A 25,562-nucleotide genomic window follows, 5' to 3' on the forward strand; every position below is an offset into this window, starting at 1 on the left:
GTTAAAATGCATTTTTTTTAACACAAAGTTGTCCATTTATACAATATTTCTAACACATAGCATGTACATACCAAAAATTACACCCCAAAATAGGTTCTCTTACTCCTCCTGAGTACGGTAATATCACATGTGTGAGACTTCCACAGCCTGGCCACATACAGAGACCGAGTAAAGCCGAGTACAGCCAAGTATGGCTGCGCATGGCTGGGTATGGCTGAGTATGGCAGGGTATTGCAGGGTATGGCAGAGTATGGCTGGGTATCATCGAGTATTGCAGAGTATGGCTGGGTATGGCAGAGTATGGCTGGGTATTGCAGAGTATGGCTGGGTATTGCAGGGTATGGCAGAGTATGGCTGGGTATTGCAGAGTATGGCACAGTATTGCAGAGTATGGCAGGGTATTGCAGGGTATGGCTGGGTATTGCAGAGTATGGCACGGTATTGCAGAGTATGGCTGGGTATTGCAGAGTATGGCACAGTATTGCAGAGTATGGCAGGGTATTGCAGGGTATGGCTGGGTATTGCAGGGTATGGCTGGATATTGCAGAGTATGGCAGGGTATTGTAGGGTATGGCTGGGTATGGCAGAGTATGGCAGGGTATTGCAGGTTATGGCAGGGTATTGCAGAGTATGGCAGGGTATTGTAGAGTATGGCATGGTATTGCAGAGTATGGCACGGTATTGCAGGGTATTGCAGGGTATGGCAGGGTATTGCAGAGTATGGCTGGGTATTGCAGAGTATGGCACGGTATTGCAGAGTATGGCAGGGTATTGCAGGGTATGGCTGGGTATTGCAGGGTATGGCTGGGTATTGCAGAGTATGGCAGGGTATTTCAGGGTATGGCTGGGTATGGCAGAGTATGGCAGGGTATTGTAGGTTATGGCAGGGTATTGCAGAGTATGGCAGGGTATTGTAGAGTATGGCACGGTATTGCAGAGTATGGCACGGTATTGCGGGTTATTGCAGGGTATGGCAGGATATGGCAGAGTATTGCAGGGTATTGCAGAGTACTGTGGGATATTGCAGGGTATTTCAGAGTATTACGGGGTATTGCAGAGTATTGCAGGGTATTGCAGAGTATTTCAGGGTATTTCATGGTATTTCATGGTATTGCAGAGTATGGCAGAGTATTGCAGGGTATTGCAGGGAATTGCAGAGTATTGCGGGGTATTGCAGGGTATTGCAGGGTATTGCAGAGTAGTGCAGAGTAGTGCTGAGCATGGAGGGATGGCTGAGCATGGATGGATGGATGGCTGGATGTGACTCCATTTGTCACAGAGCAGCACTGTGGACACTACACATCTGATCCCTCCCCCTCTGTACCGATCGGTACAGAAATGGAAGAGAGGAACCGGCATTTTTTTTAACACAAAGTTGTCCATTTATACAATATTTCTAACACATAGCATGTACATACCAAAAATTACACCCCAAAATAGATTCTCTTACTCCACCTGAGTACGGTGATACCACATGTGTGAGACTTCCACAGCCTGGCCACATACAGAGGCCAAGTACAGCCGAGTACAGCCAAGTATGGCTGAGCATGGCTGTGCATGGCTGGGTATGGCTGAGTATGGCAGGGTATTGCAGGGTATGGCAGAGTATGGCTGGGTATCATCGAGTATTGCAGAGTATGGCTGGGTACTGCAAAGTATGGCTGGGTATCATTGAGTATTGCAGAGTATGGCTGGGTATGGCAGAGTATGGCTGGGTATTGCAGGGTATGATACAGTATTGCAGAGTATGGCAGGGTATTGCAGGGTATGGCTGGTTATTGCAGAGTATGGCAGGGTATTGCAGAGTATGGCTGGGTATTGTAGGGTATGGCTGGGTATGGCAGAGTATGGCAGGGTATTGCAGGGTATGGCTGGGTATGACAGAGTATGGCAGGGTATTGCAGGTTATGGCATGGTATTGCAGAGTATGGCAGGGTATTGTAGAGTATGGCATGGTATTGCAGAGTATGGCACGGTATTGCAGGGTATTGCAGGGTATGGCAGGGTATGGCAGAGTATGGCTGGGTATTGCAGAGTATGGCACGGTATTGCAGAGTATGGCAGGGTATTGCAGGGTACAGCTGGGTATTGCAGGGTATGGCTGGGTATTGCAGAGTATGGCAGGGTATTGCAGGGTATGGCTGGGTATGGCAGAGTATGGCAGGGTATTGCAGGTTATGGCAGGGTATTGCAGAGTATGGCAGGGTATTGTAGAGTATGGCACGGTATTGCAGAGTATGGCACGATATTGTGGGTTATTGCAGGGTATGGCAGGGTATTGTAGAGTATGGCACGGTATTGCAGAGTATGGCACGGTATTGCAGGTTATTGCAGGGTATGGCAGAGTACTGCAGGGTATTGCAGAGTATTGAGGGATATTGCAGGGTATTGCAGAGTATTGCAGGGTATTGCAGAGTATTTCAGGGTATTTCATGGTATTTTATGGTATTGCAGAGTATGGCAGAGTTTGATGGGTATTGCAGGGAATTGCAGAGTATTGCGGGGTATTGCAGAGTATTGCAGAGTACTGCGGAGTATTGCAGAGTATTGCAGGATATTGCGGGGTATTGTGGAGTATTGCAGGATATTGCAGGGTATTGCAGAGTAGTGCAGAGTAGTGCTGAGCATGGAGGGATGGCTGAGCATAGATGGATGGATGGCTGGATGTGACTGCATTTGTCACAGAGCAGCACTGTGGGCACTAAACATCTGATCCGTCCCCCTCTGTACCGATCGGTAAAGAGATGGAAGAGAGGAACCGGCGTCATGACAAGATGCCGGTTTGTTTACATGTGATCGCTACGTCATTTGACAGAGCGATCACATGGTAAATGGCCACGATCAGCGATGCACCAGATCCAGATGTTCTCAGGGGCGCGCTCCAGGGGGCGCACGAGAGCAGGATTCTGGGAGGACGTCACTGTACATCCTCCCAGAGTTAAGCAACCGCCCTGTAGCCATCATTCGGCTATGGGCCGGTTGCTAAGTGGTTAAATGAAGATATTGGTCTCTGCTTATTTGAAACCTGTTGTTGACAGTCCAAAATGAAAGATAATAAAATGTATATAATTTTTTTTCATAAAAAGTTATGACCCTGCATAAGGGTTTATTCTTCCAAAGTACATGGCTGAAGGTGTGAATTGTTGTCAAAATGCTGGAGTAGAGATGTTAACGTGACATTATAACAGAATGGGGTGGTTCCACGAATTTCAAACCTCCCATCCTGTTTTTGGACGGTAACATCTGCCTTTTCCTGATGATTGGATCATGCAGTGAGGTGTTTTGTTCTGTCTCTGGGACAGATAGCTAAACCTACTTATCCCAATAACTTCAGATACCATATTTCTTTGATCTCAGTTTTATTAGAACAAGCCAGGTAAAACTACAAATAATAGAAATAGACTTCAATAAGTACAATATTGCGTACAATACAGCATACATTGCAGAAACAACGATATACAGTACAAGATGAGATAATAAAAATGTACTTTTTAAGTTCTCTAAGGGGTGAGGACGATAGATTGAGAAAGACATGTCTTGCTTCTTGCAATGCGCTGAAAAGAATGGTGGCTGGTTCACTTCCTGTTAAGATTCTACCCAGAATTCCCTGCTTGCTGACAACTTCCTTAATTACACATACAATAAAACAAATAAACAGAACTGCAGCAATACCAAAAAGGAATGCTAGATGGAGCCTGCACACCACATATGATTGTCTTAAGTAAATTACACACTTTACATGTAAATTTAACAACACAGGTACAAATAGTCAGCGCATACACATCTGGTGGACAGAACATATTTTCCTGAAATTCATTAGGAATGAAGAAGAAGGTAAGCTAAGAAACGGCTTCAACATTACAGAACAAGTCCAGCCTACTTTTAACAGAACATTAGGCATGTGCATTCGTTTTCATCCAAATGCATTTTCGTCAGAATTTTGGGTATTTTTGTTATCGTTTTAACAAACGATAATGAACGTGCAGAATCCGAAAACCGAAAGATCCGACATAAACAAATGCTTTATTTTCGTTTTCGTTGTGACAACAGTTCGATATAGAGAGGAGATTCGACATGACGCTGACAATAGCGATCTGTGTCCATCGAACCTGTGGTCAAATGTGCCTAACCTTAGCTCTATTAGTTCAAGAGTATTCTACATAGAGAGAAAAAATTCGACACAGAGAGAAAAGATTCGACATTATAGAGACAATAGCAAAAAAGGTTGAATGTGCCTAACCTAACCCTATTAGTCCAAGATTATTCGACATAGAGAGAAAAGATTCAACATGAAGATTCAACGAAGCAGTCGCCGCGAGCGTACATTTATGGTCAAATGCTCCGCCCATAGGCTATAGAAGAATTCTAATGTTGGTTGACTAGTAATAGTAATTAATAAATATAATTATTACTAGTGTCATACAACATTAGAATTCTACTAAAGCTTGTAGGCAGGACATTCGACTGGAAATGTACGATTGCGTCGTCGTACAGTTTAGCTTCTCCGTCGAATCTTCTTAGAACATTCGACAGACACCATAAGCCTTCAATGACAGATTCGACTTTAATTATTTCGGATTTTCAGACAAATGCATTTTTTAACGAAACAAATAAATAAAAACAAATTTCGGGAGTAACTAAATAAATGTATTTTTCAGACGAAAACTAAATTCCGAAACGAAATACTTCAGTGTGCACATGTCTACAGAACATTAGCGTTCAAATATACAGGCACACGACTTTATATGTCTGTTGAAGCACAGTGAAACCTGCTAGCCAATAGAATCTCAGCCAACGATATCTTAAGCTATCAGACCCTAGCAGACCTACCTTCTCACATCAGCAAAATTAAGTTTTAGCAATAACAGGCAGTCATTTTTGGACACCAGCACTCAAAAGCCTAATGCCCTGTATACATGATAGGATTTTCGAACAACAAAATCCATGTTTTTTTTCCGACGGATGTTGGCTCAAACTTGTCTTGCATACACACGGTCACACAAATCTTGTCGGAAATTCCGAACGTCAAGTACGCAGTGATGTACAACACATACGACGAGCCGAGAAAAATGAAGTTCAATAGCCAGTGCGGCTCTTCTGCTTGATTCCGAGCATGCGTGGAACTTTGTGCGTCAGAATTGTGTACACACGATCGGAATTTACAACAATGGATTTTGTTGTCGAAAAATTTGGGATCCAGATCTCATATTTTGTGTGACAGAAATTCCAATGGAAAATGACCGATGGAGCCTACACACGGTCGGAATTTCCAACAACAAGCTCCTATCAAACATTTTCCGTCAGAAAATCCTATCATGTGTATGGGGCATAAGTCTTCTAAATGTTGTGGGTGTTGGTTAGTGTAAATTGTGTATTGGAGCCTGTCATTATTGACTTTTCATTCTGCAAATGTTAGTTGTGTGGCTGACCCTCTTGCCAGTGGCGTACCAACGGGGGGGGCAGTCCGTCCCGGGTGCCACACATTGAGGGAGTGTCAGGCCAGCGCCACTTAGGGGTGTCACCACTCAGGCCGGCACCGCTTATTCACTGGGGGTGTCTGGGCTGACACCTGGCCGGACATATTCCTTTTTCCTAACTGTATATTTTGGTCACCATGATGAACCTACACTGAAGCCATGCCATTGCTTTCATTTGTTGAAGGGACTGTGGGCGAGCCTGCAGCCAGATTCCAATCCATGCAGGAAACCGGCACAAAACCAAGCCCTGACCCCGCCCCTTCATCAGCAGCACAGCATGCTTTGCTTGGTTTATATTGTCTGCTGCAATTTACTTCACAGAATGGTGCTGTGGCTGCAGGAAGAACTCAACACTGTGAGTACAACAGTAATTGCAGCAGTATTGTGTTACTGAGGTGGGGAGATTGGTGGCAGAGGGGTGCACAAAGCAAGACATGGATGAGCGAGTTTGGGGTGGAGGAACTTGACTGGCCTGCACAGAGTGCTGACCTCAACTTGATAGAAAACCTTTGGGATGGATTAGAGTGGAGACTGTGAGCCAGGCCTTCTCGTCCAACATCGGTGCCTGACCTTACATGTGCTTCTAGAAGAATGGTCAAACATTCCCATAGACAAACTCCCAAATCTTGTGGACATCCTTCCCAGAAGAGTTGAAGCTGTTATAGCTGCAAAGAGTGGGCCAACTCAGTATTGAACCCTATGGACTAAGACTGGGATGCCATTAAAGTTCATGTAAAGACAGATGTCCCAATACTTTTGTCAATATAGTGTATATTGCAGTGTATGTAAACCAAAAATCCCTGTTTTCGTGCAGTAGGTTTATTCAGAATTTTTAGTGTGCCCCCCCTTAAGACATTAGGCAGAATGTTACTTCCTACTGCAGCTTTTTGCTCCTTTTCTGTGGATGTTGGACAGCTTTGGAAAAATAAAAGTAGAGGTGGATTGGTGACCATTTAGACCAATAGAGAAGGAATACCTGTGATTGGCAGCAGCTGCAACCAAGGAGCCGTAGCCTGCCCCTAGTAATGGCAGAGGAGGACTTGTATTGGGTACAGTGCAGCCTCGGATTCTAACTTTGCCCATCAGCACCAGGAGAGAGGAAAGAGGGAGTCTTGCTTTGGAAAACAGGGAGTCTGGGTAAGTGAGAGACACTTGGGGGCGTGTCCGGGATGGCAGAGGGAGCAGATGTGTGAGATCTGAGCTCCCAGAGATTGGCTTTAAAATCCTTTTTTTCTGGGGTGCAGTGTCCCACAAAACGACCCTCCTGTGTCCCCCTAACTCCTGAGACATCCCTGGGGTATGCACAGGAGGAAACCCCAGCAGAAATATCGGAAAAAGGCTGCGCCGCCAAGAACCGTGGACAAGGCCTCACCTAAATCTCCTGCCCAGATGGAGAACCAGGCTGGCGGATCGAACGAAGCGGAGCGGCTCCCGGTCCCGGCAGCGGACTTCAAGGCTGTGATGCAGGCCATAACCTCCCTGACAGAAAAGGTGGACCACATACAGACCCACGTGGAGTTCATTAGGAAGGATTTTAATACCCTGAAAGGCCGCATGCATGAGGTGGAGCAGAGGGTCTCTCATAATGAAGATATGGTACGTGACCATGGGGCTCATTTACATGTGCTGCAAACCAAAGTTAAAGTGCTGGAGGCCAGAAAAATCGCAACAGAAGAAACAACTTGCGAGTTTTGGGCCTTCCAGAGGGGGCCAAGGGTGCGGACCCCACTACATTTGCTGAACGTTTATTGCAACAATTGCTCCCTTTAGCACGGTTTTCCCCATTCTTCACCATGGAAAGAGCACATCGCATACCCTCCATCAGAGGATGGAGCGCCACCCCGCACCTTCATCTTTAAATTACTCCACTTTCGTGATCGTGACACGGTGATGAAGGAGACAAGGGCTCAGGAGGAGCTCCTCTTTGAAAATGCCAAACTCCTGATCTTCCCAGATTATTCGCTGGAAACTCAGAAGCAGCGGAAATCATTAGACGCAGTGAGGGCCAGACTTCGAGCCAAGCATATCAAGTACAGTATGCTGTTTCCGGCCAGGCTGCGGGTGGAAGACGGTGAATCGGTGCGATTCTTCACTTCTCCTGAGGATGCCTCCACGTGGATTGACACGCTACCACGCAGATAAGTAACCCTGAAACCGGGAAGCTGTTTATTTCTAGTTAAATGAGCCAAGGCCAACTGGTGCCTTAAAGACGTGCCTCCTTTATCCGCTGGCCTGATCACTCCTCCTGGCCCAGATAACTCCCCATGTGTTGCATGTCACCTTGCCTTAAGGTGGGCGGGAATCCGGGGTTTCATTGGTCCCCAACCTTTCTCATAGTTCCTTGAGATGTTCTAGCAGGGGAGGCGGGAGTAAACTGTTCCTTTGCCGCATCCTCCCCCCCTACCTTCCCATTTACGTTTGGAAAATATAACTGTTCCCGCAATGTTGAAGTTCAAGTTTGTACCCCCGACTGTTGCCGGGAGACTGCACCCGTTTCTTATGATCCGATCTCCAGCAGAGGACTAGATGTTCTTCCTCTGACTGCTGAACTGTGGATGCTGCTCCACTCACGTTACCCCATTACAGGTGTGTTCGCCTTGGTTCTGGGTTGGGATCCTGAGCCTCCCTGGGGTTTGGTTCGGGGTTGGCAGGGTGGGGGGTGGGGGGGTATGGTTGGGAATGTTTTGTTATAACCTGTTGTTATACTGTTTTTTCACAAGCGTTGCATTTATGTTTGTCACAAGATATGCAGGATGCCACATTTTGACCTTTTTGGGGGTCCAGACCTTGCATCTGTTCTTGCATGGCGATTTCTGGATAGAAGATGTGATACCAGGCATGGATGGCTGAATGTACCATAATTTCATGGAACACCAGGGGTTTGAACTCCTCTGTTAAAAGGTCATTGGTGTTCCAGTTCCTTAAAACATACCACCCCCAAATTTGTATACTACAGGAGACTCACCTGACGGGAAGTAAACTTCTGAGTCTTAGGCGACCCTGGGTGGGACACCAATATCACTCCACGTTTATCAATTTCTCCAGGGGAGTCAGCATCCTAGTACATAAATCCTTACCGTTTAGGCTGATGGCACTGGAGCTCGACCAAGATGGTCGGTATGTTGTACTACATGCCATAGTAGACAGATTGGAAGTGGTGGTGGTAGGATTATATCTACCCCCCGGCCTCTATAAGAATACTTAACCAACTTATCTCTAAAATTGCTGCCTTTGGCACAGATAATGTGGTAATACTGGGGGACTTTAACCTGGTCCCGGATCCTGCGATGGACAGGCTCACATCCGGAATGGGCTCATCCTCGGAGCTGCTCTCTTGGGCCGAGGCATCTAATTTGACTGGCATGTGGAGATGGCGTCACCCCCTTCGGCGGGCCTACACCTGTCACTCAACCCCACACAAGACCCTATCATGTATAGATCTTGCGTACGTGGGGGGTCTGTCTTTCCCAGGGTTCGGAACGTTACTATACTTCCCCGTGGCATATGCGATCACACTCCACTCGCCCTGAATCTATGTGTGTCCAATGCTCCGGGGGAGAGTCTATGGAGACTATCCAGATTTTGGCTATCCGGCTCCAGGATATCTGAACCATATAGATCCAAGGCGATACACTGTTGGCGTGATCTTGACCAATCTGTGACTCTGACCACATCCTGGGACGCATTTAAGGCCTTCACCAGGGGCGGCCTACAAACACACATCCGTAGGATTTGGAGGGATCTGAGGGAGGAGACACAGAGGGCCGAGGAGAAGGTAGCAGCGTGGAATATTCCACAACGGGGTCCTCTGGGGTATACTCAGACTTCCAGGCAGCATTGAGGGATGTTCTCCTACTACGCACAGCGGCCACAAAAACCAAATTTCTACACCAGTCACAAAGAATTTTTGCACACGGAGAAAAAATGGGCAGTATGCTGGCATGGCTGTGAGTTTAAGCTCCTCCCCGGTGACTATCTCAACCATATGCGATTCGGACGGGACGACCTTGACCGCAGATATTAATAACAGATTCACATCATTCTAGCAAGAGCTCTATGGCTCCCGGATGGGGTGCTCGGATGAAGAGCTGACAGCATACCTCAACGGGGTGGAGCTTCCCTGCCTGACATCCACATATAGAGAAGCATTAGACGGCCCGATCCTAATAGAGGAAATTCAGCGGGCAATAGCCTCTTTACAAAATAGTAAAACACCAGGTCCAGACAGCATTCCAGCCTAATTCTATAAAACATACGCTGAAAAAATACTCCCATCATTTAATCTAATGCTACAAAAAGCCATGGAAGGGAAGTCACTGCCCCCCAACAATGGCTGAAGCAGTTATTGTGGTCATTCTTAAACCTGGTAAGCCCCCCGATCAGTGTTCCTCGTACCAGCCAATTTCACTCCTTAACGTAGATGCCAAGCTATTGGCCAAAGTATTGGCTGGATGATTGAACACTATGATCACGGCACTGGTCCATCCAGACCAGTCTGGATTTATGCAGGGGGACTGATATCAACATTAGACGCCTCCTTACACATCTCTCCAGGGCGGGCAGGGACGGTCCAGAGGTGGTAGCCTCTCTTGATGCCGAGAAAGCTTTTGATTCAATCGAGTGGTGCTACCTTTGGGCTGTCCTGTGCAAATTTGGATTCGGCCCCGCTTCATTAGATGGGTGCAGATGTTATACCACAACCCCATAGCTCGCATACGTACAAACAACTCGCTGTCATTGCCCTTCCCTCTATCCAGGGGCACTAGACAGGGCTGCCCGCTTTCTCCCGGACTGTTTGCCCTAGCCATGGAACCCATGGCTGCCCGTATCAGATCCATACAGTACAAGGCATTCAAGTAGGGGTAATAATGGACAAAATATCTCTATATGCCGATGATACCCTTCTTTTCCTCAAAGACATCTCCTCCCTCCCACCAGCACTTCAAATAATAGATGATTTTGGCACGTTCTCAGGAATCAAGGTGAACTGGGGGAAATCAATCCTTTTTTCATTGAACGCATCCAGTCAAAACCTACCAACATGTACCCCCCTAAACTGGACACCTGAATTTAAATATTTAGGAGTAAGGGTTGGAACTCCGCTTTCTTCATATTTTGAACTGAACCTCCAACCACTACTCAAAAACCTCTCGCAGAAATGTGCAGCCTGGAAAACCCTCCCCCTCTCCCCGGTGGGTAGGGTAAACTTAATTAAAATTATATACTTACCTAAATTTTTTTATTTTTTTCGGAATTCATCCTTGATTCCCCCCCGCCTCATTTTTTGCCAAACTGAAAAGTATAATATCCTCCTTTATCTGGAATGGAAGGCCCCCAAGACTGGCCATTACCACCCTTCAGTTACCCATCACTCAAGGGGGTCTATCTCTACCGGACTTTGGGCGGCTGTCCTGGTGACGGTTAGATGGTGGTCCTCCCAACCACATGACAACCCAGCGGTTACCTTGGAGGCCGCTATCATGGGTTCCTACTCCTCTCTCAGCAACGTGGTGTTTAGAGGGACGAAATCCCACCCTGGCATTACGGTGCTGCTGAGCACTACAATTGCGGTTTGGAACTGGGCTAGGACCCGCTTTAAATCCTCAGAGACATTTTCCCCCCACATTCCCCTGTGGGGCAACCCTAGACTACTGCACATGGAATTGGTTCCAGATCTCTAAATTTGGGCAAGGAAGGGAATTGTTAAGTTAAAACATATGACTGTAGGTGGTAAACTAAGAACCTTCTCTGACCTCAAGAATGCTTATTCACTACCGGATTGGATGCTGTTTAGATATTACCAGCTACGACACGTTTATAGGAAACAGTTCCCATCACTGTTAGAGTCAGACCCTGTGGAGGGACTACTTATGAAAAATAGATACAATATGGTAAGAATTACTCCTGCGCTTGTGAGAGCGTTTGTTGTGTAAAAGGTAGTATTGTAGATGGTAAAAGGTATGAAAGAGATGGTAATGCGTGTCCCCCGCCTCAGCTGACCAGGGGTGGTCTGGAGAAGACTTTGTGGAAAGAGGTGGATGGAGGGCGCGTGATCAACTGCTTACATCAAAAAATATTTTGTTTAATCATGTATAATGGAATACAAACAAACAAATAGATAAAACCATCTGAATAATACAAATAATACTTTCATATGAACAGGTAACAAAATATACACTGAAGGGTTTAAAATGGGGATATGCCCATGTAGAGGCAGATGTTTAAAAAACGGCTGACGCGTTTCGAGGGTGACCTCTTCATCAGAGCCTGAGAGAACGGGAACACAGTCTGTGTGAGCCAGTAGCCCGACATGTGTACATGGGAAGGAGTGGTTAGTAAGAGGGTATATCCTGTGATGTATAGTCACTTATTCTAAACTCCATAATAGTCCACGTCCAAAACGTTTTGCAATGGTATAGTTGAAAAGTCATATGTATTTCTTTTGCAGCGATGCAGGACTGTTGGATATGCCTGTTTCCAAAGGTGTACAGGGGAGAGCTCTAGCCTGCACAGGTCCCTGGGGGCAGGGGACCGTGTGATCTGTAGAGTAGGAAGATATAGGAAGTGTCTTTGGATAGTATCAGAGCCGCAGATGCCTGAGGAGCTGTCTCTCCGTCTGAGACATAGGTGTAGGGACTACTTATTTCCAGAATAGGCTACCTAAGTATTATGGCTAACTGTGCAATATTGCTTTAGTTTGCCATCCTTTCACTGTATTTGTGCTAATTGCATTATTGAGTTACTATAGTTGTTGTTGTACTACTCACTTCATTCCCCCACTGGGCCATTGCTCTTCATTAGAGCCCATTTTAAGCCACACCCTTCTATGTGTTGGCACTTTATGTAGCCTTTATCTTATGCATAACACGTAGTGGAAAGCATTACATGCAGCTACACTAACCATGCCTTTCATAAATCTTTGTAATATATATATATTAGAAGGCCAGTATGGTGGCCTACATTTATGGGAGGAGCCCAGGTTATTTAAGCAGCCCACTCATCCATGCTCCTTGTCGGTTCTAGTGCGCGATAATACACATCACTGGGCCGACGCTTCCGAGCTCATTTTGTGTTCGTGAGTCTGTATGTTCGATTACAAGTGTGTTACGGCTTCTCCGTTTGTGGTAATTGTCGGCGGTCCTTGCTCACTGTCACAGGTAGGATTTGAACTTTTCGTATTATACGCAATGTTGTAATTCGTTAGGTTTCCTATCCAGCATCCCTTTTCCTAGTTAGCTGCCTCCGACTTGTTGCCGATCGTCTCCTGACATCATTTGGCACAGGCGTAGTAGATTTGTAGGTTCCCTCTGCCTTGAGTGTCATCCCATCCACAAACATAAGATTCAGTCATAGATCCAAGTCCCAGAGTCGCTGGCGATTGTTGTCCAATATCACTCGTCACAGACTTCACTGGTTATAGGATTCACTGTCTATGGGGTCGCCGCCTCAGCCATTGGAGATTAACATATATTGATTACACAGGTTCTGTGGCTGATTGAGGTGGTAATTAGTCCCACCTGGTACCTTGTCTGCACTTTGATTAGTCTCGGGGGCTGGATGGTTGGTATGTGTTCAGTTTTAGAGTAGGGGGAGGCACTCCACACACTCTCCACAGTCCGATTCATATCGGAGTCATTTCATAGACTCTACAACTGATTCATATTGGATATATTGCACACTCACTGCAGTCCGATTTGAATCCAGTCGCATTGGCGGCACAATGGTTTGCATCGAACGCTTTGCACACCAATTTGCATCGGATCGTGTCCTTTACCCTACCTACCATTTTGCATCGGTCTACCTCATTTACCCTGCTTAGGCATCTACCCTATATACCGTTCTACCCCACAACTGATTTGTATCCATTTGTTCATCGTAATCCAATTCGAATCCAGTCGCATCAGCAGCACAATGATTTGTATCACTTACATCCAGTTTCATGTCCTACCCTACAACCGATTTGTATCAGGTCCTTTTTCCATACCCGTTACAGTCCGATCGGAGTCTAGCCTCCCCTCTGTACTACGATTCGTATCAAATTCATTTTTCTCACACCATAAGAGCACAGCCACAACCGGTTTAGGGTTGCTGTTTTAGTCCTACACATTCAAAATTCTCTTATCTTTTCTTTCTTCACCTACCAAAGGCTACCTTTTGCTACTCTTGTGATCCATTGTAACAATGTCTCCTGCAGCACAGACACTTGCAACCGTTGCAACCATGTCTCCAGCATCCCAGACACTTGTAACCCATTGCAAACACGTCCCCTGTAGCACAGAACTTGCAGTCTATGTAACCACGTCTCCTGCAGCACGGGTACTTGTAGTCTATGTAACCACATCTTCTGCAGCACAGACACTTGCAAATCATTGAGACACTTGCAACCTTGCAACCACGTCTCCAGCAACCCAGACACTTGTAACCATTGCAACCACGTCTCCTGCAGCACAGACACTTGCAGTCTATGTAACCACGTCTCCTACAGCTCAGACACTTGCAAATCTTTAAGACACTTGCAGTCCTTGCAACCACGTCTCCAGCAACCCAGACACTTGTAACCCATTGCAACCACGTCTCCTGCAGCACAGACACTTGTAGTCTATGTAACCATGTCTACTACAGCATAGACACTTGCAAATCATTGAGACACTTGCAACCTTGCAACAATGTCTCCAGCAACCCAGACACTTGTAACCATTGCAACAATGTCTCCTGCAGCACAGACACTTGCAGTCTATGTAACCATGGCTCCTGCAGCACAGACACTTGCAAATCTTTGAAACACTTGCAGTCCTTGCAACCTCGTCCCCAGCAACCCAGACACTTGTAACCCATTGCAAACACGTCCCCTGTAGCACAGAACTTGCAGTCTATGTAACCACGTCTCCTGCAGCACGGGTACTTGTAGTCTATGTAACCACATCTTCTGCAGCACAGACACTTGCAAATCATTGAGACACTTGCAACCTTGCAACCACGTCTCCAGCAACCCAGACACTTGTAACCATTGCAACCACGTCTCCTGCAGCACAGACACTTGCAGTCTATGTAACCACGTCTCCTACAGCTCAGACACTTGCAAATCTTTAAGACACTTGCAGTCCTTGCAACCACGTCTCCAGCAACCCAGACACTTGTAACCCATTGCAACCACGTCTCCTGCAGCACAGACACTTGTAGTCTATGTAACCATGTCTACTACAGCATAGACACTTGCAAATCATTGAGACACTTGCAACCTTGCAACAATGTCTCCAGCAACCCAGACACTTGTAACCATTGCAACAATGTCTCCTGCAGCACAGACACTTGCAGTCTATGTAACCATGGCTCCTGCAGCACAGACACTTGCAAATCTTTGAAACACTTGCAGTCCTTGCAACCTCGTCCCCAGCAACCCAGACACTTGTAACCCATTGCAACCACGTCTCCTGCAGCACAGACACCTGTAGTCTATGTAACAACGTCTACTGCAGCACAGACACTTGCAAATCATTGAGACACTTGCAACCTTGCAACTACGTCTCCAGCAACCCAGACACTTGTAACCATAGCAACCACGTCTCCTGCAGCACAGACACTTGCAGTCTATGTAACCACGTCTCCTACAGCTCAGACACTTGCAAATCTTTGAGACACTTGCAGTCCTTGCAACCACGTCTCCAGCAACCCAGACACTTGTAACCCATTGCAACCACGTCTCCTGCAGCACAGACACTAGTAGTCTATGTAACCATGTCTACTACAGCATAGACACTTACAAATCATTGAGACACTTGCAACCTTGCAACAATGTCTCCAGCAACCCAGACACTTGTAACCATTGCAACAATGTCTCCTGCAGCACAGACACTTGCAGTCTATGTAACCATGGCTCCTGCAGCACAGACACTTGCAAATCTTTGAAACACTTGCAGTCCTTGCAACCTCGTCTCCAGCAACCCAGACACTTGTAACCCATTGCAACCATGTCTCCTGCAGCACAGACACCTGTAGTGTATGTAACAACGTCTACTGCAGCACAGACACTTGCAAATCCTTGAGACACTTGCAACCTTGCAACCACGTCTCCAGCAACCCAGACACTTGTAACCCATTGCAACTACGACTCCTGCAGCACAGGCACTTGTAGCCTAAGTAACCATGTCTTCTTCAGCACAGACACTTGCAAATCATTGAGACACTTGCAACCGTTGCAACCATGTCTCCAGCAACCCAGTCCCTTGTAACCCATTGCAATCACGTCTCCTGCAACATAGACACTTGTAACCATTGCAACCATGTCTCCTGCAGCACAGATACTTGCAGTCTATGTAACCACGTTATCCGCAGCACAGACACTTGCAAATCAATGAGACACTTGCAATCATTGCAACCACGTCTCCAGAAGCACAAGCGTCTTGCTGCACGCACCTAAGTGCAAGCACGCATAACAAGCATAACTTCTTGCAATCATTGCAAGCACAGTTCAGTGGCACAATCAGCCACACATTATTTAGCAGCACTCAGTTGGGCATTCATCTCCAATGGCGTGCGAGCTACTCATTGTTTTCTCTGTCATTTCTCCCTTAGGTCAGTCGTGTTTAGGTTCCATCCTGCACCAGGTTGGACGTTATCTCCCCAGTAAAAAAAAGCAACAAAAAACATTAGGGATCACATCTTCACCAGGGCGAGTCGCATTACAGGGGTAGGAGAATTTGTTTGAGGTAAAAGGAATATATATGTCACTCTCACCACAGGGTTTCCGGTCGACCGAGTTTCGATCCGTACCAGGACCTGGCTACTAGCGGGGCCAGTCAGGCGTGTAGTTCACGACTCCATCTGTCACATTATTCTGCAGCACCCTTTTCACTATATGTTTACTTCACATACACCATTTGGCATGCTCATTAGGCGTTAGTTACTGTCACATGTGTGGAAGGGCTAACCTTCACCTATACAGACAAGGTCGCTAATACGTTGAGTTTGCTGACAGTGCAAACGTTAGCAGGCTGAGCATACGTCACCAGCTACAGACCGCAACATTCTTGCGTAGGACGTACCAAACTTCAGCTGTTCCTCCCAGTACGCCCTGGAGATCTGGTCTACAGGTTTGTGCTCAGCACAGACAGACACCCGAGATTCAGTTACCTGGCCAGTCACCTCCTGGCTCACCTTGGTTTCCACGCACTGTTTCAAGTTTTCTAAATTTTCACTCTACACAATAGAACCCAGTCGGCTCCTCCCTGCGCCTGTTTCTTACCCTGTACTTCTCCCTTTCTTCTCATCTGAGTTTCTGTATCCCACTCTGCTCACTATCCTACTGCTATGCCTTTTCTTAAAACATGCACCCCCTTGTTTGTCTTATAGGCAAAGCCATGTCGCAAGCTGGCAGTGATGACTTCACACCCGCCCCTCTGTCACCCTCTGCGGGCTCAGAGAGCAGCAGCGTGCAGTCTTTCAGGGGATGGACCATCCCCAAGTTCACAGCAGAGCTCAGATGCAAGGGAATTCCCTACCCTGCTACAGCCAGGAAGGCAGAGATCTTCAGGCTCCTCTTCCCACCTCCAGCCACTGCAGGGCCCAGCGCCCAACAGGCATCCCTGCAGTCCATCTCTGGGGCCATCTCCCAGCTGCACTCCATGCTCTCCTCCCTATCTGCAGCAGTTTCTGATGTCCAGACCAGAGTGACAGTTCTGGAACTACACCCAGCCATGGCCCTCCCTGACACGATCGTGGTCCCAGTACTAGCAGGCCCCTTCTCACAGCTACCTTTTCAGGCCTGAGGAGTCAGCTCTATTGGGCTTGTCAAAGGCAAGTTCTCCAATGAACTTCGGTTATTCTCGCTTTGTTCTTTCTTAAGAAGAGGAGATTAAGGGGGGATGTGATCAACATGTGCAAATATATAAGCGGTCCATATAGTGAACTTGGTGTTGAGTTATTCACTGTACGGTCAACACAGAGGACAAGGGGGCACTCTTTACTCCTGGAGGAAGAGAGATTTTGTCTCCGAATATGGGGGGGGGGGTTCTTCACAGTAGGAGCTGTGGGAATGTGGAGTGGACTCCCTCCGGAGGTGGTTCTGGTTAGCCCGGTGGATTGCTTTGAGAGGGGCCTGGATCTTGTCCTAAATGTACATAATATAATTGGGTACTGATATTTTAGGCACTTTTTACTCCTGGAGGAAGAGAGATTTTGTCTCCGAATATGGGGGGGTTCTTCACAGTAGGAGCTGTGGGAATGTGGAGTGGACTCCCTCCGGAGGTGGTTCTGGTTAGCCCGGTGGATTGCTTTGAGAGGGGCCTGGATCCTGTCCTAAATGTACATAATATAATTGGGTACTGACATTTTAGGTAAACTTGAGCCAGGGTATATCCGATTGCCTCTTGGGGGTTCAGGAAGTATTTTTTCCCCCTGCTGTAGCAAAACTGGATCATGCATGGCTGGGGTTTTTTCGCCTTCCTCTGGATCAACTGTGTGTATAGTATTGTGTAGATGGGTTGTATGATAATATTTTATTTAGTTATGGTTGGGCTGGATAGTATTGCATCTTTAGACCTGGCTAATTATGTGGTTATGTAACCATGCTTAGTGTACGATTTGTCTGCACCTCATTTTTCCTCAATGATTTTCTGTTCATCGAACAGTCAGGCATACACCCGGTAGACCTAGATAGATTTATGCCCTGTACACACGGTCGGATTTTCCAACAGAAAATGTGCGATCGGAGCTTGTTGTCGGAAATTCCGACCGTGTGTGGGCTCCATCGGACTTTTTCCATCGGATTTTCTGACACACAAAGTTTGAGAGCAGGCTATAAAATTTTCCAACAACAAAATCCGATCGCGTCAATTCCGACCGTGTGTGGACAATTCCGACGCACATGTTCAGAAGAAATTCCGAGACGGAACTGCTCGGTCTGGTAAAATTAGCGTTCGGAATAGATATAGCACTTTCGTCACGGTGCAATGTTTGAAATTGTTGAATGCGGCGCACTCTCTTCTTCTTTATAATGCTTGAAGAATTAAGTAGTTTTGCTGCTCATATTCACACAGACTTCTCACAAACTTCTTACTTTATTATTTATCGTGATTTCATCACTATATTTTGATTTGTCACATCTGACTTCAAAATTTCAAACTTTTTTTTTTTTTTTTTGGGGGGGGCTTTTATTTTTTTTCAACCCTGATCTTTTTTTTTTTTTTTTTCTATTTTTTTTTTTTAACTCCAGAATAGTTTTGGGTGTGTTTTTGTGTGTCAAGTTACCACAACACCATTATTATCTTGTATTATTTAATCTCAATGAGGTTGTTTGGTGTTGGTGTCTCTTGTTAATTTCACATTGTATTTTTGAAATGTACCTGCCTCCTCACAAACAAACTGTCCTTTTTGAAGGAAAACACACATAGGCAAGTATAATAAATCAAACAAAAAATGTATTAAGGGCTCATAACCAAAGAAAGAGGGAGGCAACGCTGGAGAAACAGCAGAAATTGGTGAAGCCTTTGGCCCCCAGGGCACACATCAATTATTTTACTGCAAAATTGTTGGCCTGAGGAGTCCTTATCTAAGGGAGTTCAATCTGGTCCAGAAGTCCAAGAGATCATGAACAGCAGCAGATGACATGTATGTCCCCAGGCTGTGGTCATACAAGAGCCTGCATCTTTTGTCAGACCAGACTGAACCCAGGTCATCACTCTCTGGTCTTCCTTCCATGCTTCCTTCCACGCTGTATCTGTGGTGGTGGAGTTGTGGCAGGAGGAGGAGGAGGAGGATGGTCCAACTCACACAGGTGGGTTTTGTGTGTGATTTTGCCCCTCACCCCCTTAGTTAAGGCTTTATAAAGAATGTCCTCGCACATGAGGCATTGACCCTCCTGCATGTCCTTCAGTTTTGTGGCAGCCATGCAGACAAAGGCCTCTTCACGAGTGGGGAAGGCTCTGAGGGACGCAGAAGCCTCCTGAGTCAGCCTGAGTGCTGAATCCTGCACGTTACTCCCCTTCCTGGGTCTTTTGCTTGGAAGGCGGAGGGTAGGCACCTGCGATTCTGTCAGGCTCCTTCTGGGCCCGGCCTTCTCCTGGCAGCCACTTAGCCCCGCCTCCTCCTGGCTGCCACTAACCCCCGCCTCCTCCTGTGTGCCACATTCCACAGCCTCCTCCTGGCTGAGGTCTTCCTGTGTATGAAAAAGGGACATAGTTTTAGTTTTTGCTGCATCAGTCACACACAATTTTCATCTTATGACTGTAGCACATTGAATGTTAACAAATATAAAAGACTATCATTCTGAGCCCAGCATTTTTCATTCTTGTCCCAATTATTTTTGCCCACTACTGTCTATTGATATGTAAAACACTTTATTAAATCAGCAATTAGTGATCAATAATAACATCTAGTAAACATCATTTATTTATTGGCCAGAAATCTGTAGAACAATGCTATACCTGACTCCAGCTGGGCTCCTCCACTTCTTCCTGGCTGGAAGTCCCAGGTTGGACATCAGAATCCTCAGCTGGGGTGGAAGATAGGGTGGAAGGAAGAGTGGAAGGTAAGGTTGAGAGGGATTCCCTGACTTTAGTCTGGTCTGACAGAAATCGCAGTCTCTCATAGTACCACATCTTGGGGACATAAACGTCATCTGCTGCAGCTCCTGATCTCTGGAAATCCGTGACCTTCTTGCGCTCCCTAAGATAAGTGCTCCTCAGCCCACCAATTTTGGCGTTTAAATAGGGGATGGTTGCCGTGGGGACCACCAGCTTCACCAACTCCAGCAGTTTCTCCAGCGCTGCCTGCCTCTTTTGTTTATTATTATCCTGCAGGTGTTTGATCTGCCACAGACAGGGCAGCTTCCTGTACTTGTCTATGAACAGGGGGAGGAAGTTGTGGTCATTGAAGCCATCCATTTTATCTGCAATACACAAGACAAGCCCTAATGTCAGGCTAAAGTCTCCTAATCTTGTCCCAATATAGGTCTCAATCTAGAAGCAGTATAGGCCCAATTTTAAATCTTACCTTCGTTATCATGATCGGAGCCTCCAATACTCCTTCCTCCGCTCACAGATCGTACGCACTACGCACGCGTGTTACGCTTTATATACACTGCGCATGCGTGAAACCCCACCCGCCCCTGACGTTCTTTCTAGTCTATTCCCCGCCCCTTCTCGTTCAGTGCAGTGGGGAAGAGCACATGGCGGAGACAGAGCAGGTGCGTGCTAATTACAGCAACGAGGAGGAGGAGGAGGAGGAGGAAAGCCCGGAGCCAGAAACGTCCCGATCCCAGAGGAGACGATTTAAGGCATCAAATATGTCCTTTGGGGAGATGTTGGAGATGGTCAACATACTGAAGAGGACCGACTATGACAGGAAGTATGGACCTTACCCCAACCCCAATGTCAGAAAGGCCAAGATCAACTTAGGAAGCGGTGTTCGGACCACAAATTAAGGGAGCACAAGCAGTACAGAAGGATCAGGAGAATGCTGCAAAAAAGTAAGTAGTTGTCCTGTGTTCCTATTCTTTATTTTTCTAACGTTCGTGCTGCTCCATGTGCTTTTCTTAACTGTTGAACAGTTTAAAATGGCAATTTTCATGTTCATGGGTACATTATTCGTTCGTATGAAACATCGTTTGTTCGGCATAGAAAACACCATGTTTTGGACATATGCATTTGAATACATTTTTGCTAGCCTACTTCTCTTCAAATAATTTTGTTGTCTAGATGGGTTGTTAACTAGAATGAAATGCAAACTAGATTCTGTGTAAGGAGGGGACACTCAGCAGCTGTTTACACATCTGGACGCTGGAGCACTAGTGTGGGACACCAGAACACCCTTTTTATTAGGGGGCCCCACACAGGTGCTCCAGTGTATACTATAGGGGTAACTCCATCTGTGAAGCTTGTACAAAACAGGTAAGTATTCAAGCTTGACAAAATACAAAAATATTTCTCCATCTTGGAACTCTACCAAAATAGACAACTATACCCCACTTCCAAGCAATGTTTCATATTCCTATTTCTGTCATAAAATATCTGTGTGCTAAGTATACCTATTTTTTTTTACATAGGGGAGAAAAAACTCGGAGGACACCACTCATCCGAGGAGACCCCATACTCCCCACCTCATGAAAAAGTGGAAATCCCACAAAGCCAACAGGAGGAGGAGGAGGAAGGAGATGTTGTAGAAATTGTCACCACAACAGGTGAGTGTCTGCGACCACAGGCTCAGGTAAGAGATGGATGCCGGCAGATTTATAATACATGGTGTGGTTTTTTTTCTATATTTTTTGGTGATCTTGATGTTGTGGATGAAGGCCATTTCACCAGTGAGAGAGCCCAGATCCTGATCGGGGAGATCATGGGGTGTAAAACATCCAGAAAAACATCAATGATGTTAAAAACAGAATGAAGAGCATCATTGCTGTTTTAGGGAGAGTTTAAAACCCCGCAAAATCCCTAATGTAGTTAGCTTTTTTTCCTAAAAAAAGTGTGGCACCTTTTTTTACATAGAGTCGAAAAGCCAAATTTTGAAGATGCACACAGTGTGTATACATGTGCTATCTGCCATCACGGGAGATCAATGTAGGCGTTTTGGGGGTGCAACCCCTTCCTCAATAATAAAGTAGCTGAGAGGAAGGGGTTGCACCCCCAAAACATGTCCCTTGATCCCTTGATGGCTTTTGCAGGGGTGACTTCACCCCATCTGAACACAATATCAAACACAGTTTATAAATACTCATGTCTGATATTGCCTTCAATTTCTAACAAAGTTGAACTTTGTAAGTTCCAGATTTGTCTATTTCTTGTTGGTTTTAAACATGCCTGTTTTACCTTAGATGGACATTTCTACTTTTATTAATGTGACATCAAAAATTGTTATACAACGAACATGTTGGTTTGTTTTAAAAACCTTTGATAAATGCACATGTGATTGTGCTTGTAATAAAAAGACTGATATCAAGAATGTGTGGCTTCTTCTTTCAATGCTCCCCAAATTGTTGGTTGGTAAAATTGTTGGTTTCTGTGACAATGGGGGTCAATTCCTAAGGGCAAATCCACTTTGCACTACAAGTGCCATTTCAGTGCAGTCTCAAGTGCACCTATAGAGCAAAGTGTCTTTGCCTTTAGTAAATAACACCCAACAGTGCTTTCTAATGTTACACAATCACACCATTTTCAGGACTCCCCAAATGTCAGGGTCAGCTAAAAGAAAGACAAGCAGTAAATGTCAGCAAATATTTTAGTTGTTCAAATTTTTTTTTATTTAAAACATTTCTCAGACATTGTCTGGCATATTGATGGCCCCCCTACCCGCAAAGTATTCAAGGTATCTTAGACGGACCTCGCGGGCACTCAGGGGGGGCAAGCCAGGACGGCCAGCTTCAAGCGCTGTCAGGGTTGGTTAATTTACTTGAATTCCGGATTCAGGCCCAACTGAGCGAGCATAGCTCACAGAATTTCTCCATAAAAAGTTGTGGAGAACACAGGACGCCAGGATGATATGGTTGAGTTTATACTCCGCCATGTGTATGGGTGTAAGAAATAGGCAGAACCGGCTGGCCATTATTCCAAATGTGTTCTCCACCACTCTTCTGGCTCTGGCCAGCCTGTAATTAAAAACCCTCTGGTCCGGGGTGAGGGTCCTCATAGGGAATGGCCGCATAAGATGGTCCCCCAGCGTAAACGCTTCATCCGCAATGAAGACGAACGGGAGTCCTTCCACATTGTCTTCTGGAGGTGGCAAGTCCAAGCTGCCATTCTGGAGATGCCTGTAGAACTCCGTGTGGGCGCTGACTCCACCATCTGACATCCGGCCATTCTTTCCCACATCCACATGCAGGAACTCGTAAGTAGCCAACACCATCGCCAACATCACAATACTATTGAACCCCTTGTAGTTGTAATAGTATGACCCCGAGTTGGGTAGTGGGAAGATGTGAACGTGTTTCCCATCAATTGCCCCTCCACAGTTAGGAAAATCTGGGCAAAGTAGGAGGCCACAGTCTGCCATTCCTGTGGGTTGGAAGGAAACTGTGGAGTCAAATAAGAAAATAAAATTAATCATTTTTCACATAAACATAGAAAGCAGATTAGACACAAACATTCTTGGTCAACATCAGTATTACATTTAGTTTAAGGAGTATTTAAAGACAAAGGTATAAGGTCCACCTATCAGATTCCTCCCCCCTCTCAAGGGCCATTTTGTGAATTTCACGGGGGGGGGGGGGGGGATGTTTTGGACAGGTAACCCTCTCCACTTCATTGAGAGATGAATGCCTAAATAATGTGTATTACTTTGGCAGCCCACTGGACAGGTAAGAAGTGTCATAATACAAAGATATAAATACACACTGTACACATTTGAGCACCTTTTTACATTCTGCTATTACCTATCAAGATAATGATAGGATACAAAAACTTAAAACAGTACCATTTGAAAGTATTCAGGCAGGCCCTTGCACTACATGCTTTGGGGAATTCATCCATAAATCTAACCACAAAACAGGTGGGTATAGTTTGTATGGGTTAGGCAACGTCAGCAGATAGAGGATTGGGATCAGCTGAGTTAGCAGTTGGGGGAGGGAGGGTTCCAAATGATTTTGTGACCCAAAAAAAAAAAAACTCTGGCACTCTGCCTGAATTTAAAGCACAAATCACAATTTTTACACATTTTAGGGGGTATTTAGGGTAAAGCACTACTATGGAGCTGACAAAATATATTGTTAAGTGACTACATGAGGTGAATATAGGGCCAGGAGAGCATGCTGGGGAGGTAAGTGAAGGCAAATATGTATGAAGGACAAAAATAATAATTACAGCATGCATGAGGAAAAAGGGGACATTCACAGCATATTTCAATAATGGTAATTAGGTAATGAGGAAAGAAATAAAATACATTATCAAACATTAAATACAATAAAATGTGATGTTAAAGGATAAAAATCTTACCTTAACATACTCCTTCTGCAGGACCTGGATGATGGCAGAACAGATCTCCAGGATAATGATCCCCAGAGCCTGGGGGGAGATGCCTGTCTAGAACTGTCGAGGTCCTGCAGGCTTCTCCCCGTTGCCAAGTACCGCAGGGTGGCGACTAGTCTCTACTCCGGAGTGATTGCTTGCCTCATGCAGGTATCCTGCCTGCTGTTATAGGGGGTCAGTAAAGCCAACAAACGGTGAAATACAGGGTCCGTCATCTGGAGAAAGTTCCTGAAATCATCAGGATTATTCTCACGGATCTCACGGAGCAAAGGCATGTGACAGAACTGGTCACGCTGGAGCAACTAATTCTTGGTCCATGAACTCCTCCCCACCCTGTTCATGGACTGGGCTTGTGTCAAGGTAAGGACCCCAACACCAAGCCCTCGCACAGCACGGACTCTACGAGGAGTACGTATACGCAACATGACTAGAAAACGGTTGGCTGCTCAGAACGAAGTAACAGAACGCACTGAAGAACAGCAAGGCCTGTGAAGAGCAACCTGAAAATCAGTAACGAACGAACATGAACACAATGACAAGTCAATTGTACTCGATGCACGCACTGAAGACCAGATACAAACCCACAAGCACAAACTGAACAGCAGAAAATGATCTGAAAGCCACGAGTCTGAAAAAGCGCGAATCGTCTCTTACCAAACTTTTACTAACACGAGATTAGCAAAAGGAGCCCAAAGGGTGCCGCGCTTGGTTCTGAACTGCCCTTTTATAGTCTCTTCGTATGTGGTGTACGTGACCGCATTCTTGGTGATCGGAAATTCCGACAACTTTGTGCGACCGTGTGTATGCAAAACAAGTTTGAGCCAACATCCGTCAGAAAAAATCCATGGATTTTGTTGTCGGAATGTCCAATCAATGTCCGATCGTGTGTACGGGGCATAAGAGTGGTGCTTTATAACCTTAACATGCCCATAGCCAAACATAAAGTGGAAGGCCCGGCACACTCCATCACCTTCATAGGCATCACTCTGGACATGCATGCCATGCAGGCCAGCCTGCCTCCCTACAAACTAAGTCCACATCAGGTCAGTCATTCACGAATTTACCTTTTTGCAAGAGTATACTAAGAGACAGTTACAGTCCTTGTTAGGGGTGCTCAATTTTGCTGTGAGGA

This window comes from Aquarana catesbeiana, linkage group LG04, assembly GCF_042186555.1.
Source record: "Aquarana catesbeiana isolate 2022-GZ linkage group LG04, ASM4218655v1, whole genome shotgun sequence".
Classification (NCBI taxonomy): domain Eukaryota; kingdom Metazoa; phylum Chordata; class Amphibia; order Anura; family Ranidae; genus Aquarana; species Aquarana catesbeiana.